This window comes from Musca autumnalis, unplaced genomic scaffold (assembly GCF_047663935.1).
Source record: "Musca autumnalis isolate F117 unplaced genomic scaffold, ASM4766393v1 scaffold_3, whole genome shotgun sequence".
Lineage (NCBI taxonomy): Eukaryota > Metazoa > Arthropoda > Insecta > Diptera > Muscidae > Musca > Musca autumnalis.
In genome coordinates, this window is record NW_027411866.1 from 104,782,403 (window position 1) to 104,796,417 (window position 14,015).

Consider the following 14,015-nt stretch of genomic DNA (forward strand, 5'->3'; position numbering starts at 1 on the left):
AAATGAACAGTTTTAAACAAAAACTGCTCTAACTCAGTTATGTAACCTATTTAGAGATGTAGTCGATCTTCCTATAAACAACAATCGAATTTCCCACAGGAGGTGATATTCTTCTACTTTCATATCCCCTAATCTTGAAGAAATATTAATGAGATGACGCTCTACATATACCCAAACCGAGGATTTTTTAAGACCGCCCGGCAATTGGGAAAAAGGATCCCGCAGCACAAATGACAGCAATCCCATATTTCATTTGTAATTTGAGAATTCGATTTGAAATTCCAATTGTAATTTGATTTTTTCATTTGTAATTCGAATTATTTAATAAGTAATTCGAATTTTTCCATTTGTAATTTGAATTTTTCTAATTGTATATCCAATGTTTTTATTTGTAATTTCAAAGGAACAAATTCAAATTACCAATGGAAGGGAATGGACGGTAATTCCAAAGAAGTCAGGAATAATAAACCTCTCCGTAAATTCGAGGGAAGAGGCCCAAATTTTCTTACTGCGAAGGCAATTTTCTACATAAAATGCAAACTCATATTCATGAAGAAATTCGAAAAAATTGCTTAGCGACAGTCTAGCGCCGGCAAGTCCATAGATTGTAGGGATGCTTAGGTGAGTGGGTTGCCTGAGAAACAACTGTAATCTGAAAAGACGAACTAATCTCAAAAGTACAGAAATGGTCTATATGAGCACCCTTTCTTACAGAAAAGTTCTACAGAAGCACCCTTTCTTACAGAAAAGTTCTACAGAAGCACCCTTTCTTACAGAAAAGTTCTACAGAAGCACCCTTTCTTACAGAAAAGTTCTACAGAAGCACCCTTTCTTACAGAAAAGTTCTACAGAAGCACCCTTTCTTACAGAAAAGTTCTACAGAAGCACCCTTTGTTTCAGAAAGGGTCAATAGAAGCACTCTTTCTTCCAAAAAGGGTCTCTAGAAGCACCCTTTCTTTCACAAAGGGTCTATAGAAGCAATCATTCTATCAGAAAGGGTCTATAGAAGCAACCTTTTATTCAGAAAGGCTCTATAGAAGCATCCTTTCTTTCAAAAAGGCTCTATAGAAGCACCCTTTCTTTCAGAAAGTTCGCAACTTTTGCCCAAGAAGAAAATGGTTTCTGAGACAGTAAGTCCATCGGTCGACTATTCATTCGTCTTTGACAAGTCTTAACTCCCCAAAAAACCGAATTCCAGGGTTCCAACGATGAGCGATGACGACCTACACGTGGCGATCATTCACAAAGCTGACCTCGATGCAAGTCGAGACTGGGCTAAGAAGCGTCATTGTCTCTGCGAACGTAAACCAGGGAGCTCAAAGTTTGACAGTACTTTCCTCTACGAGGGAGTCAAGGTTGTTATTAGATTACATTTAGGTCTTCTTAAACAAGACCATTAGGTTTTCCTAGGGAAGACTATGACTCTTCTTATAGAAGTCTAATAGATTTGTTGTAGAAGTTTGGTAATACTTCTTCGAAACGACCAATAGGTCTTCTTTTGAAAAACAGTAGATCTTCTTTGAGAATACCGGTAGGTCTTCTTAGAGAAGTCCATTATATTTTGGTCCACTTCTTCTGTAGAAGAACTGTACTGCTTCTTGTAAAAGTAGTAGGGCTACCATATACTCGACAAATAGATGTTCCACAGTGTCGATTTTTGTGTGTCTTTTACAGGATTTGGAGCATAGTGGTGATCTACCCTATAGAGGACTTTCCACGTCTAAAGTTGCACTGTTGTAACTCGATATATTGTCGACCACAGGTTTTACATACCATGGACAGAAGAAGTATACTTGACCCATATTGCCTTGTATTTCTTCTGTGTACGGGGTACATCTTTCAAGATAGAAGTGTCTCGAGGACTACCCAGCAAAAATTTGGGAGCCACGTGAGCCGAATGTCTCATCAGGAAGTAATGTAAGAAATAAACCACACATTTTACATAGTTTTTAGAGAGAGAAATTTGTAAAATTATGATCATTTTTCTATTCTATGTATTACATATTGTGGTCCCAAATACCTATTGCGTAGTCTAACAGCCTATAAACTATTTAGAAAGGAGTTTTTACAACTATTCTTATTTTCCTTTTATTTTGCAAAAAAAAAAAAAACTTTTATACGGTTTCCCTCTTAACTTTAGATTTTGTGACAATAGTTCCCTCCAGAGTCATCAAGAAATCAACAACCCGCTATAAATGTCGGCATATTTTAAAGAACTTTTTCTAGTCGCACACGCCCCATATCGTTTATTTACTAAATTGTCAAACTCTTTGTGGCACCAGCAGCGTCAACAATTCAGTGACTATAAACTACAACGTTTATTTATATTCATCTTCGTTTCTGTGACTTTCAATGGTTTTTTGTTGATAGTGACGACATATTCGAAAACTACATTTGCTGCCAGCCAGTCGAAACTCTGATCAATAGCTTCGATCACTAAACGATTGTTTCCAACAATTCGGTTATTTGATTTAATCAATTGTTAAATTCACTTTCATCTTTGACCGCATGCGGCGTGCCATGTTGTTGCTGTTGCTGTTGAAGTTGGATTTATTGAAGATTTAAGTGAAGAAAGAGTGAGTACGAATTTTCTACTTAGTAATTGTCTTAAAAAAGCGGAAACTTGAGGACACAATTATATTTTACATAGTGTGTCATATCCACCAAGTAAGCGTAGTGCAGTGGTGAGCATGCTCGGCTTCCACACACACACACACACCGGAACATCACATTACAGCACGAAAGCTGAACGTTAGAATCTGCAATCTCACGAAACAGCTACAGCAGACTCAATACCAAAAAAGAGAGAAATTCGACTTCGAGTAGTACAGGGGTCAGAATAATGTCCGACAACAACAATTCTTCGCATTTTTATACCCTCAACCATAATATGGAGGATATAACTAAATTTGTCATTCCGTTTGTAACAGATCGAAATATTCATCGGAGACCATATATTCTTAATTAAGGTAAAATTCGAAGTCGATATAACCATGTCCGTCTGTCCGTTCGTCCGTGTGTTGAAATAAAGAAAGAGCTCGCAATTTTTAGGATAGAGCTTTGTTATTTGGTATAGAAGTTTCAATTACTCCTAGGATGTATTGGTACCACCCGATTTTCAATATTTTGAAGGTTTTAGCCTCATTGTCACACCGAAATGGCTTCAATTTGGTACTTAGTCTTCGTTGGGGGTACCAAACTTTAACCCAGAAATTTGTAGGTGTAGTTCCACGCCTTTATATTGCCCCCATAGAAATGTACCTCCCCATTTCCGGTATTTTGAAGGTTGAGGCCACAATAATCCACCGAAATGGCTGAAATTTGATATTTGGTTTTAATTGGGGTATTAAACGTTCCATAGGAAATTTGTTGGTATTGGTCCACGTCTTTATATAGCCCCCATAGAACGTACCCCCCAATTTTCGGTTTTTTTAAGGTTGTGGCCTCAATATTCCTCAGAAATGGCTGAAATTTGGTATGTAGTCTTCGTTGGGGTTATAATGATTTCCGCCAGAAACTTGTACAGTACCTCCCCATTTCCGGTATTTTGAAAGTTGTGGCCTTAATATTCCACCAAAATGGCTCAAATTTGGTATTTGGGGATATTAAACATTCCATATGAAATTTGTCCATGAATTCATATAGCCCCCATAGAACGGTACCACCCGATTTTGATATTTTAATGGTTTTAACTCACTATCACACCGAAATAGCTGAAATTTGGTACTTAGTCTCCAATGGTGGTATAAAAATTTTTCCCAGAAATTTGTCGGTATAGGTCCACGCCTTTATATAGCCCCATAGAACGGTATCTCCCGATTTTTGGCATATTGAAGGATGTGGCCACAGCAACCCACCGAAATCGCTGAAATTTGGTATTTAGTCTTTGTTGGAGGTTAAAGCCTTTCTGACAGAAATGCGTCGGTATAGGTCCACGTTTCGATATAGCCCCCATAGAACGGTACCTCCCGATTTTAGTAATTCTGAAAGTTGTGACGTCAATATCCCACCGAAAGACTGAAATTTGTTATTTAGTCTTCCATGGGGTTATAAAATATTCCAAAAGAAAATTATCAGTATAGGTCTGCGGGTTTCTACATCCCCCATTGAAGCGTACCTCTTGATTTTCGGTATTTTGAAAGTTTTACCGAAATATCGAAAATTTCGTATTTAGTCTTCTTTGAGTGTAAAAACTTTCCACCAAAAATATAGCCCCCCTTGAACGGCGCTTCCCGAATTTCTGTATTTTGAAGGTTGGCCACATTGTTTTACAGAACTTGCTAAAATGTGGTATTTAGCCTTCTTCATTTTCCTTCAATACAACTAGTGGTGAAGGATACAAAATGTTCGGCCTGACCGAACTTAATGCCGTTCTTACTTGTTCTGACATAACATTGTGCCATGAACTCAAAACTCTCGGTTTTGTAGTCGGACGCATCGTTTTTCCTTGTAAAACTTTAATGAAGTACCCTATTATTTTTCAACCAACAAGTAATGAAAAAGCTAACTTGTTTTCATTGCTTTATAATGAGTTATTCGGCTCATGTGGCTCCTATTTTTCTGGGCTTTACTATTGAATGTCACATATATTTTAGAAATCATTGATGACAGGAAATTAAATTCAAATGAAATTCAAAATTAAAAACGGCAACCCTGATAACATAAACACTTCCACGGAAATATAGAAATTATCCAAAAAATTAGACCTCAATGTATGCAGCATATATATATTTCATTTTATATGTACATAAGTATGTAGATGCATACATACATACATGTATATTTAAATATGTTCAAGACTACATACATATAAATATTTCAAAACAAATTTTTTCAAAAAAAAAAAAAAAAAACATTACAAAATGCACTTGTCTGATGCACTGCTCTCCGAAATAATATCTTGATTTAGTGTCTGGTTGCCCCCAAAAAGCAAACAAAATCCATGAAAAATTCAACGAGTAATACAATTCAATTATTATGGCGAGCTATTTTCTAAAAATAGCACCCGAGAAAAACAATGGAAATTCTGCAGCAAACATGTCTGGTTTTCCGCATTTAATATTGTTTGTTTTGTGTACCATGTGCCAAAACGCTTAAGATTTTTTAAGGAAATGCTTTTTCTTTTGCTTTGTATGGCTATTTCTGGATATGAGAGCATGAATGTGAGTCTGTTGGATGGGTGGCTGGCTGACTGACTGGTTTTGCCTGGTAATCATTTTTCCCTTTTTTATATTTATTTCGAAAATTGAGATCATGGAAACTTTTGATACCAAAGTATGGCGATTATATGATCAATAAATTATTTTTGTGAAAAAATACAGATTTCAAGAAAATGACTCACTTTAATGGGTGCTGAATAAGTTAATCTTAGCTGAAATAAAAACAAAGAAATATATATTAAAAACTTTAAATATACATTAATGAAAATTCATGAATATAAAATATAGATAAATAATATAATTTTAACTGGGTGTCGGCTGCCATGTTCTCGTCAGGAATACAACCACAGATTTTCTATGTGCACTACCCCACAATGGTTTTAAATACGTCTCTATAAGTCTATCCCAACTACTATTTAAAGTCTCCTCACCTCGCTTCACTCCCCTTCTAATGACGACACATCATTAATTTTTATAGCCACCAAAGTTTTGTGGTCACCAATTACACCCTCCAAACTAAAACAACAACATTCAACACAAATGTTCCGTGACTTTGTCATTGAAATTCAATATCACAGCTAGTTATGCCAGAAACACTAAACAGCGAATGACGACAAGTTTAGAGCTCAGATCAGAGACGAAGTGATCTCGCATTTCATATCAATGCAATTTGTTTTCATTTGATGTTGTTTTGTTGTTGTTTTTGCTATTATCGTTTGTCTCGAAACCCCAAACTCAATTGTTTTACCATTTGTCCCGCCGTCATAACATCCCTCTCACCCCTCACTTCCATCATACTTATACACCCCTTATTTGTGTATGCGCTACACAACCAAAGAATATTCTTTTTAATTGATTTTCAATTAAAAATTGGAAAACCACAAAACTGAAAATCTATCTCCACATTATGTATTGAAGTGGTAATTTAACGTCATTCATGGTACACATACTACTGCAGCCAGCAATTACTTGAACAAATTTTGTTCCGATCAATGCCTTTCAGTTGTGTTCTTGTTTGCTATTTTACTTGAAAAGATTTACTTTTTGTTTGCGCATTGAAGTGGATTTTGATAAAATCGTCATATTTGTTTAATTGATTCCCACGCCTTAGAACAAGCTGTACGAGTACATGATCTGTTTACACATTTTGAGCTAATAGATATTGCATTGTATGTGAATAATTTTTACAAAGATTTGAAAAGACAACTAAATATGCAGTTTATATAGTACGGACATTATAAAAGGTGCGGTGATATTGGATTCACCTAACAATTATGTCATGATCACAATGACTACCCGCTAACTTTCAACAAGATCCCAGAATTGGCCTAAAACTGGATTAAAACGTGCAAGTGTTAAACTTTTGCGGAAGATGCTAATCAGGGAATGGACCGATATAGTCCATCTTGGAACAGGAGCCAAGTTTGGGAGCCATTCCTCCATACAGTTATCGTGCCAACCAGCCATGTTTAAGGGTCTGCTCTCATCAATGGGTGTCTACCGTCGATAACACATGGTGCCCTGAAAACGATTTTTATACCCTCCACCATAATGTGGTGGTACTGAGTCTTCGTTGGGGGTATAAAACGTTCCCCCAGAAATTTGTGGATATAGGTCCAGGCCTTCATATAGCCCCCATAGAACGGTACCTCCGTTTTTCGGTATTTTGAAGGTTGTGGCCACAATAGCCCACCGAAATGGCTGAAATTTGGTGTTTAGTCTTCGTTGGGGGTATAAAACTTTCCTCCAGCAATTTGTCAGTGCAGGTCTACGCCTTAATACAGCCCCATAGAACCGTACCTCCCGATACTCGGTATTTTGAAGGTTTTAGCATCATTATCACACCGAAATGGCTGAAATATGGTATTTAGTCTTCGTTGGGGGTATAAAACTTTCCATATGAAATTTGTAGGTATAGGTCCACGCCTTTATATAGCCCCCATAATATTTTTTTTTTAAAAGGTAGCTCCCGATTTTCGGATGTGGACACAATAATACATCAAATTGACTGAAATTTGTTATTTAGTCTTCTTTCGGGGTACAAAACTTTCCATATGAAATTTGTCGGCATATGTTCACACCTTCATATAGCCCCCATAGAACGGTACCACCCAATATGTGGCCACAAAAACTCACCGAAATGGCTGAAATTCATCGGTATAGGCCCACGCTTATATATACATAGGTCCTATAGAACCGTTCCTATCGATTTTCGTAATTCTGAATGTTGTGACCTCAATATACCACCGAAAGACTGAAATTTTTTATTTAGTCTTCCATGGCGTTATAAGATATTCCAGAGGAGAATTATCAGTATAGGTCTACGTCTTCCTATATCCCTATAGAAGCGTGCCTCTTAATTTTCGGTATTTTGGAGGTTTTAGCCACATTATCTTAGCGAAATATTGGAAACTTGGTATTTAGTATTTTTTGAGTCTAAAAACTTCCGCCAGAAATGTGTAGGTATAGATCGCTGTTTTGATATAGCTCCCATGGAACGGTACCTCCCGAATTTCGGTATTTTGAAGGTTAGCTACATTGTTTCACCGAAATTGCTGAAATTTCGCAATTAAATCTCCAAAATTATTTTGATTGTCTTTATTTTTTTTACTCCATAGGCATATGTCCGTCTTTACTAACTTGATAAAATTAATTAAATTTAGTGTTTTTCGGTATATTTTTTTGACAAATAACGATTATTTATGTAAGATTAGGATCCTTAAAACATATTCTACAACTTTTTATACGAAAATATTCATTAAGTTTACTAAAAAATTTATATTTATTACATGGGTCTGGCCAGACTCATGTGTTACGAATGTGACAAACAATAACGGTGTCCAACGAAGGGTTAAACATTTTGTTTCTTCAAATTTTGAAGCAACAAAATATGGACTTTAGCTGAAATAAATACACAATAAGTATTATTTTGCAGTCCAACAATACAAAGCCAACAACGATTGTCTTTTAAAATAATTAGGTCCATTCACGGAACTTTGAAGGCCCATATCTCGGAAAGTATATAATTCTGCAACAAAAAATACATCGTTGTAATCAGGGCTCCAAGGGCTATCGACGGTAGGCATCTCAATGAAATCCGCGAGAGGGTCGTAGTCCCTTCAACAGCAACCACACATGCAGCATTAAATACCGATCGTTGATCTTTCAATCCCTGAAAATGCAATGGACTCCGAGGTAAGAGGTAAGATCGAGAAAAAGTAGACTATAAGAGTCGGTGCAGGAAACCAAGCTCAACAACAACTGGATAGAGCCAGAAGTGGAAGCGGTGAGGCTAGTTTTTGTGCACCTGTCTGTTCAATTACCTACCTATCTGCTTGAGGCTGCCTCTAATTACCGCACGTACATGGAATGTATGGAGATAGCAGTGAGATGTGTAATAGCTGAGATATACATCCCGCCGATTTTTAGCTATAATCCAGGTTATTCAACATAACCACTGGTCTTAGGGGGATTTAATGCTCATCATGTCACAACTCATGGTATAAAGTAGTAACTAGGGGGGTATAGTGCTGGCTGAGCAAATTGATAGCACTATGTTTTGCTTAATCAATGGGGATGTCCCAACCAGAATTAACTGAGAGTACCACCGTTCGCCAGACATCACTATCGTGTCACGTAGTCTGACAAAAGACGTCACCTGGCAACTCGTCGCTCCTGTGGGGCAGACCATCTCCTATAATTGCATTACGTTCTATGGGGGCTATATGAAGTTTTGGATGTATACCGACAAATTTCATATGGAACGTTTAATAACCAAAATGAAGACCAAATTCCAAATTTCAGCCATTTCGGTGGATTATTGTGGCCACAACCTTCAAAATACTGAAAATCGGGAGTTATCGTTCTATGGGAGCTATATGAAAGCGTGAACATATACCGACAAATTTCTGAGGAAAAGTTTTGTACTCCAAACGAAGACTAAGTACCAAATGGCAGCTATTTAGGTGTGATAGCCTCATTCAACATACCGAAAATCAAGAGGAACCGTTCTATGGGGGCTATATCAAAACTTGGACCGATATAGCCCAGATGCAATACCAAACATCCTAGGAGTAATATAAACTTCTACAACAATTAAAAAACACTAGCTTCAAAATTGCGAGCTGTATCTTGATTTCAACAGTCATGTTTATATCGTCTTAGAATTTTACCCTGATCCAGAATATGTATACTTTATAGCGTCTCCCATGAATATTTCGATGTGTTACAAACGGAATGAAAAATTTTATTACACTCTCCATAACATGGTGGAGGGTATAAAAATACCAACACGAAAGATAAAATAATGAACGAACATCTACGAAATAGTGTTGGTAGTAATAGTTTTATTGTCTGCAGCACCATTGTAAAATAAATACCGTTTACAATGACTTCATACTTTGGTGTGATGTTGTTTGTCTTACATCCCATTATCGCCCATGATCATTATCAACATCATTATCGTCATGAACTAGTCAAGATTTGGCTTCGCCAACATTCAGCAAGAAAATCAGTTGCTTTCGGCAGTTATGTTCATTTTTTCCAATGCTTTGAATTGCAAAGCATGGGAAAAATAAGTGCCATAATCTTTCTGCACATTGCAAAGTGTTTGAACAGAAAAAGAAAAACTGAAGAAAAACGTGGTCGAACTCACAGTTGTAATAATGGTGTTTTGCTAATTACGCCAACGTCATTCAAGACTGCAATAGTTCATCATTACCACACATATGTATGTATGTATACTTGTAATATTTGGAAAAAAAATATTGATTATTATAGAATATTTCTAAAATTTTCTTTTTCCTAAGAGGAAGAAATTGCCTCACGTGCAAATAATTTTATAATAATATTTGAAAAATGTGGAAAAATATTACAAAATAAAGAGAAAAAAGAACTGAAGGCAATGATTTTTTGAATTGGTGTACACGGAACATTTCCAATTCGAATCTCCAAGCTATTTAGCCAGAGTTCAAAAAGATCGACTTAGATTTGAGATAACTCCTTCAATTTACAAAACATACCCCCTGTTTTGTAAGTTGAAGGAGTTATCTTTAATCTTAGCTGATACCTCTTCTTCTAGCAACCACACAACATTCATTGTCTGGCACATTTCTTCTTCTTGGCTATTTACTTTTTACGACCCGTCACTACCCAGTGTGTGAAAATAATCACACGGCTAATTGTTGATTTCCTCTGACAGGTACACAAAGAGAATTCCCAACCGAAACCCCCTCAACAAAAATACTTTCTAGTATTTATGGATGGACAGAAGATTTCTGGGGCATTTTTTAAGGAATTTAATGAAAGTTACTTTTAACCTAAAAGATAACAGGTCAACATTTCCAACAAAACTTTGACATTATTTAACATTTTTCGATTTTTCGCCTCCATGCCGTCACCTCAATCGACGGTCCACCATTTCAGATATTAATGATAATGGTGATGACAAGTTTCCGCCTCAAAAAAGCGTAATGAGGGCGTTTCACTATCTCACTTCACTTGAAGTGCTGCTGCCTTAACAATCTTTACCTTGACTTCAATTTGTTACTTTGTAAAAAAACCAACAACAGTAAGAGCAATAACAAGCGATTGACTTGTCAACAATGATATTATGGCACGAAGCTTGTCATAAACGAGTGACAATGCCATAGTTGAGTGATTTCTAAGCTAGCTAGGAGGGTATCAAATGTCTTTGACATTAACAATTACTCAGCAATGTGAATTAGATTGTAGTTTGAAAGAAAATATTGGTGTAGCCTAACAAAAATCATACAAAATAAAAGAAGAAGCTTATATCTGTCTCGCTGTGGAACCATCCACAGTAGCTGCCAATATCCAGTAGCTAAGGACCACTTCTCACTTGATACGGAATCCTCACTAGGTAAGGAACAATCTTCAGTAGCTGAAGGTAAACAGACGGTAGCTGAGGATGAATCCCTATCAGAATAGGATCAGTCCTTAGTAGATGAGTATCATGAGGATCAGCCCTCAGTATCTGAGGATCACTCCATAGTAACTGTGGAACAATTCTCAGTCGATGTAGGACAGTTCTCAGGAGCAGAGGAACAATGTTCAGTAGCTGAGGAACACTCCCTAGTTTTAGCAAAATACTCCTATACTTAGTACCTATGGCTCAATCCTTAGTATCTACGGAACAACCCTGTATCTGCGTAACAATCCTCTCTAGAAGAGGAATAATCCTCAGTAGCTGAGGAGCAGTTCACAATACCTGCGGAGCCATCCTCAGTGGTATCTGTGGAATAATCCGCAGTCGATCTGAGGAACACTTCTCAGTTGCTGCGGGATACTCCTCTACTCAATTCTTAGTAGCTGAGGATTTATCCTCTGTAGCTTAAAATTTATTTTCTGTAGCTGAGGATCTGTTCTCAGTAACTAACGATCTATCCTCAATAGCTGAGGATCATTCCTCAATAGCTGAAGATCAATACTCATTATATAAGGACTTTTCCTCATTAGCTGAGGATCTATCCTTAGTTGCTGAGGATTTATTCTCAGTAGCTGAGGATCAATCCTCTATAGTTTAGAATCTATTTTCTGTAGCTGCGGATATGTGCTCAGTAACTAACGATCTACTCTCAATAGCTGAGGATCCCACCTAGGTTAGAGCTACAGAGAAGAGATCCGCTGCAATTGAGGATAAATTCTAAGTTGCTAAGGTTTGTTCCTCCGCTACTAAGGAAGTCTTCTCGGGTTCTAAGGATTTTTCTTTCAGCTACTCATCATCTGTAAGTGATGAGTTATACTCAGCAATTGAAACTTTATCTTGAAATATTGACGATAGATTCTAAGTTTCTGAGAATCATTACCCAGCTACTGAGGAGTGTTCTCAGATTCTAAGGGTGTTTCCTCAGCAGCTGATGAAATTGATGAAATGCTATCCGCAGTAGTTAAGGATCTTTCATCAGTAGCTGAAGATATTTACTCAGTAGCTCAGAATTTATCCTCAGTAGCTGAGAATCCATAATAATACGTGACCTTAGTAACAGAGCATCTATCCACAGCGAATCTATCATTAACTTAACTCTCAGTAGCTGTGGATAATTCTCATTAGCAGAGAAGTAGCTGTAGCTGAAGATCAATACTCATTATAAAAGGACCTTTCCTCATTAGGTGAGGATCTATCCTTAGTTGCTGAGGATTTATTCTCAGTAGCAGAGGATCTTCCATAAGAAGACCTGAAGCTCTTCTATAAGAAGACCTGAAGCTCTTCTATAAGAAGACCTGAAGCTCTTCTATAAGAAGACCTGAAGCTCTTCTATAAGAAGACCTGAAGCTCTTCTATAAGAAGACCTGAAGCTCTTCTATAAGAAGACCTGAAGCTCTTCTATAAGAAGACCTGAAGCTCTTCTATAAGAAGACCTGAAGCTCTTCTATAAGAAGACCTGAAGCTCTTCTATAAGAAGACCTGAAGCTCTTCTATAAGAAGACCTGAAGCTCTTCTATAAGAAGACCTGAAGCTCTTCTATAAGAAGACCTGAAGCTCTTCTATAAGAAGACCTGAAGCTCTTCTATAAGAAGACCTGAAGCTCTTCTATAAGAAGACCTGAAGCTCTTCTATAAGAAGACCTGAAGCTCTTCTATAAGAAGACCTGAAGCTCTTCTATAAAAAGACCTGAAGATCTTCTATAGGAAGACCTAAAGCTCTTCTATAAGAAGACCTTGAGCTCTTCTATAAGAAGACCTTGAGCTCTTCTATACAATGAACGGAAACAAGCAAAACGATTCCCGTACCAATCACACAAAGCCACAAACTTTTCAGCTTCTCTGAATCGTTTCATTCTCACAACCAAAACAAAAACACAAACTTTTCAATGTAAAAAGATAGAAACCGTACGATTGCTGAATTGTAACTTCGGCTATGCTTTGCCGAGTTGTTTCATTCACCACCGCAACAAAAAGTATTTTAGGAAACAACCACCAATCAGCATACCACAGTGAATTTTATCAACCACCAAACGTTTTTGATTTATTCACATGTGTTTAGTACTATTCCGTTTTCTATCTGCTCTTGTGGATTTGAGTACTTTTCGCTTTTCGTTTTGTTTGCACTCACGAATGTAATCAAAACAAAACTAAACAGCGAGCTCGGCCAACGTGGGTTATGTTTCGTTTTGTATTGTTGCTATGGAAAATACGAAACGAAACGATTGGAAATGTTATTTAAAGTATTTTTACGTACGCTGCTTCTATAAGAAGACCTTGAGCTCTTTTATAAGAAGACCTTGAGCTCTTTTATAAGAAGACCTTGAGCTCTTCTATAAGAAGACCTTAAGCTCTTCTATAAGAAGACCTTGAGCTCCTCTATAAGAAGACCTTAAGCTCTTCTATAAGAAGACCTTAAGCTCTTCTATAAGAAGACCTTAAGCTCTTCTATAAGAAGACCTTAAGCTCTTCTATAAGAAGACCTTAAGCTCTTCTATAAGAAGACCTTAAGCTCTTCTATAAGAAGACCTTAAGCTCTTCTATAAGAAGACCTTAAGCTCTTCTATAAGAAGACCTTAAGCTCTTCTATAAGAAGACCTTAAGCTCTTCTATAAGAAGACATTAAGGTCATCTATCACTCTTCAATAAAAAGATATTTCAGCTCTGTTTTAAGGCAAACGTTCAGCTTTTCTATGAAGACTGAACAAGAAAGTCAACTGTGCTGACGGAGATATACCCTCAGCCGCTGACCAGAAAAAAAAAAAAACAAACCAAACACAATAATTATGCCGTATATAAACTATATCGGTTTTTAATCAAGAGATTGCTTTAAAATCTGTAGGTACCGTAATGTGGGGCGACATACACCAAACATTTTTAGTAACCAAACTTCTTCATAATGGACTCGAAATA

At 36.9% G+C, this 14,015-nt stretch overlaps 1 protein-coding gene across 1 annotated transcript in view; it reads right to left on the reverse strand.

Annotated features, from left to right (window-relative positions):
• ec (ubiquitin specific peptidase echinus) overlaps window positions 1-14,015 on the reverse strand; it is a 270,447-nt gene that overhangs the window by 248,427 nt on the left and 8,005 nt on the right. Inside the window, exon 2 of the mRNA XM_073973377.1 lies at window positions 5,342-5,371. The gene's annotated coding sequence lies outside the window, so the exon portion shown is untranslated. The remainder of the gene's footprint in view (window positions 1-5,341; window positions 5,372-14,015) is intronic.